The sequence below is a fragment of the Pteropus alecto genome, unplaced genomic scaffold (genome assembly GCF_000325575.1).
Source record: "Pteropus alecto unplaced genomic scaffold, ASM32557v1 scaffold61, whole genome shotgun sequence".
Taxonomy (NCBI): domain Eukaryota; kingdom Metazoa; phylum Chordata; class Mammalia; order Chiroptera; family Pteropodidae; genus Pteropus; species Pteropus alecto.
The window spans coordinates 1,386,206-1,390,357 of NW_006434835.1; the positions used below are offsets into that span (position 1 = coordinate 1,386,206).

A 4,152-nucleotide genomic window follows, 5' to 3' on the forward strand; every position below is an offset into this window, starting at 1 on the left:
CGGCCCAAGGCGGTCAGGAGGGAGCAGGGCGAGGGGCGGGGCCTTGGGGCGTGGTCTGAGCGGGATGGGCGGGTCTAGGCCTGTGGAAGGGCGGGGCTGTGGCCGGGGCTGTGGGCCGGGCCTGGCCTCCTCCTGGGCGGAAAGATGCTGGAACTCATAATTGCGAAAGTGGGCGAGCGGAAGACGGAGATGGGGAAGGGGGTGTGCGCACTGCATCCCCGCCGTTAACTTGGGTGCTCACCTCCGAAAGGGTAGTCCTTTCCTCCACTCTACCCAGCTAGGTGGGTAACCAGAGGATAGCTAATACCTAACACCATAGGACCCAGACAGAAATTTAATTGAAAACGCAATTTCTTAGCATTCTGACTGGTATTTGATATTTTGCTCTATAAGCAAATCAACTTCTTTTAAATGTCCGCTCCATCGACAAACCTTGCTTTTGTAATTAATTGTATACGACTTTTCTTAATTTTCTTTAGGTCTTCAGTTCAACAGGCTTTATTGAATAGCTACTGTGTGCTACCCAAGCCCCGGTAGTACAAAGTTGAGTAAGACAGTCTGAGCACCCAGGAATCCCCGAGATGGACCCGTGAACAAACCCGCACAACACAAAACAAGCCGTTTGAGAAGCTGTGCCAGACACAGGCCGGAGCGACCTCCTGTGCCTGGAAGGCTAACACGATAGTGCCCGAATAAGGTCTGAAGAATGAAGAGTTCATTCCAGTGCGTTAGGCAGAGAGCCGGAAGGAGGATATTCCCGGAAGAAGGAACAGCGAAGGTGAGACATAACTTGGTGTGGTCAGTGTGTTCTTACCTATGAACTCAATGAACATAAATTTTAAAAATTTAGACTTTCCTAATTTAAATTGACTATAGTCCATTCTTCATGCCTACATCTTTTGCACTTCAAAGTAGCTTCTTTCTGAAAAAATTGTCCTTAAAGGTCAGTTAATGCTTGATCATCATATCTCTTCTCATATGGCAGCACAGGTTAAGTTATGAACTCAGATGACACCTGGAAGAACTAATTGCAGATTAGGAAGGTGAACTGGAAGTAGATCAAGGTAGTGAGCCAAAAGCAAGTCTCCATTTCTAAACTCTGGGATAGCGTTTAGAAATAACTAGGAGAGCTCAGCCGGCCACGCAATGGTGAGAGCTGTACAGCTTATAGACACGGGGGTCAACGGCAGCATTCCCTTGGGAAGGAGAGAGGCTGGGCCCATGGAAACGGGCTGCCCGACAGCTGCCCTACCACCTCTAGCTTGATCTTGGGGTCAGGCCTACCTAAGACTTGCTTTTCCTTGTAAATGGGCTGGCTGCGGTCTGTTATCGCAGTGATCACTTGGGTTAAAATTTCAAACAGTGAAACTGGGCAGTGAGAACTACATGGTGAGGAATTTTTGTTAAAGTGAAGATTTTAGTTTGAACCTTAACTGTATTACTTAATTTGAATGTCTTAAAATTGAAATATATTCTTTTAAAATGTTAATTATTCATTTTCAAATTTTTTTTTAAAGAAAATAATGATTACAACCAATTATTACATGATTATAACTGAAAAGGCTTTTGACTGGAGAAGAGTGTTAACAGAATAAGCCACTCTGGGCATCAGATACGCTCGAAAGCCCCTCCCCCACTCACACTCCCAGGTTTCCACGAGTCGTGGGTGGTCTGTCCAGTCTGTCCCCTCAGCCAGAACATAGATAAATTACTGAGCTAAGGGCATTTTAACTGCAATCTTCCAGAGACAGTGTACTTTTGTTATTTCACCCACTTAAATGATGACCCTACAGGTGGTCACCAAAGGTCAACTGCAAGTGACCTGTTAACAAGACCAGTGCTAGCAGAAGTGTGATCAACCCAAAGATCGTTTCAGCAAGGCTCCGTCAAGTAACTTTCCGGGCTTGTTTCCTCGTTGGCCAATGCAGATGAAGTCACAGGTGCGCCGCCATCTCTGAATTGTTGTGCAGGTCTGAGCGCATCTCGGTATGAACACACTGCAGGACCGAGAGGCAGAGGTGCAGGAGCGTGTGTGGGAGTCGTTTCCCCAGTGCCCTCCTGCTCTCCTCTCCCTGAGCTGTGGGGGTCGCTCACACTGACTTCAAATCCCAGCTCCACAGTTTACTAGCTGTATAAATTTGGTAAGTTGCTCAGTCTCTTCTCTTTTGGGAAGTGATTATGACGCTGTGCATGGTGGCTGGGACTATTGACTGTGTGATGCCTCTCACATGGTCTGATGCACAAGTGTGTTCTTATGGTCACACAAATCCTTTCCATCCTGTACATGTTTCATGAAGATTAATGGGAAGAATGGTGTTGCTTTTGATAAAATATATTGGAGATGAACAAATGATCAGTTTATGATAAAGTCACAATAAATATTTCTATATTTTAAATATTAATGTCTGAGCAATTACTTTCCATCCACCCGATAGGTCATGATGTCTAAAAATCATTTGTAGTTATACAGAAATAATGTCCTCGGAACTTTCCAGAAGCCAGTGACCTTGCTTCAAGTAAATGCCTGTGATTTTCACATTCATCAGAGGCTTGCACATTTTCACTCACATGCCCCTCACACTGGCCGACAGATAGTAATAGTAAAGCCCCGCCAGATCTAAGTGGAGGGGAGAGAAAACCCCTTAACCATTAACTCTTGATTGAACAGACAGATGTGTAATTCATTTTACCCGCAACTCTGCTGTCACCTTATGATTCACATTAGGAACTGGGAATTGGAGGAGAATGACTTTGAAGTCTGCCCCCGCCCCGGCTTTCTGCCTCACAGGTGGTGAGATTATACTTTCCCAGCACAGGATCCTTTTTAATGGGGATTTTTACACAACTTAGAAGTAATATATTTTTAAGGAGAATGGATCTTGGCTGTCGAACTGTACTTCCTACCTAGGCAGTATTCCGTCCCGGACCAGAACCAGGTAGGGTCTCAGACACTTTTTCAAATAGAGGGAATCAAGACTTTTTTGGAGCAAAGGCTAATCTCATGTTTGAGACAACAGTTCAAAATGAGCCTGCAACACCTTCTTGTGCCAGAAAGCAAGACATTCAAAGATTAATGGAGATGACGGGACACGGGAACTAATTGAAAAGGGGCTCCTCTTGGCCAAAATTGAGTGAGACGATTTGAGCATCAAAGGAGAATATTAGTTGAAGCTGACTGATATACCGTGAACCTGAACACAGCCAGATCATTTGGTACAGGTCGTCCCCTACGTGTGGGATGCTCTTCTAACTTGGCTTCAACTCCACTCCCACATCTCAGGTGAATTCCATCTCTTCCACAGGCATGATCCCCCCTCTCCGCTTTACTCATTTTATTATGATCAGTGTCATATATTTAGTCATACTATTTGTGTGACGTCTTCTTCCCTAAGCTGTAATCTGCCCGAGGACAAGGACCCAGTGGGTTTTACTGAATCACTAGCACCTCCTGTAGTGTTAGCACGGAGGACAGGCACCACACGTTATTTGTAGATTATGTTTTTAGCTCATCTCTAGGGCAGGGACTCCTTTACACATGGCTTTGAAGGGACAGCATGACAGAATGGTAGGCGCTTTTCTAATAAGCGCTTCTTTGTTGAAGTGTTTTCGAGCCATTCCAAAGCAATGTGCCGTGCACCAAGCTTTCGTCAGAGGCTTTCTCTCCTGGCTAAAGTCGGCCGTGCAGCTCAGGCCTCGACTCGTCCCGAGCGTTTCTCCCACAGTCCCCGGAGCACAGCTCGCTGGAGCCGCGTGCCCTGCCTCGGCCCCTCGTGTTCTTCACCACTTGGGGTGGTTGTCCCCCGGCTGGAGGCGGGCCGGCGCGTGGGCCGCCAGGACAGGTGTCCCTAGACGTCTCAGAACTGTCGCCGCACCCAGCAGGAGCCAAGTGTTTCTGGCCGGAAAAGCTCATTATTCGTAAAGCACTTCGTCTCCAATGAGCTTTGACGAGCATCCTCGTTAGGTTCTCTGCAGGCGGAACTGGAACCCAGGTCTGATTCCTCTTCCCTGCTTCAGCAGGGAGGCTCGTTCCCTCGGGATGTCGGCCTTTCTCCAACGCCCCGTCTCCGGGGGCGGCCGGAGTTGCTTTGCTCGGGCCCAGGTTTCCCGCCCAGACCGCGGCCCCGCAGCCCAGCCGCGGGTGTCGAGCCTCGG

General features: G+C 47.7%; 1 long non-coding RNA gene across 1 annotated transcript; it reads left to right on the plus strand.

The window, feature by feature from the left end:
- Positions 1 to 124: 124 nt before the first annotated feature.
- On the plus strand, positions 125 to 2,402 carry LOC107195553. The gene is made up of 3 exons (XR_001516739.2): positions 125 to 281; positions 480 to 778; positions 1,794 to 2,402. It is a non-coding gene; the product is annotated as an uncharacterized LOC107195553 (long non-coding RNA).
- The last annotated feature ends 1,750 nt before the right edge of the window (positions 2,403 to 4,152 follow it).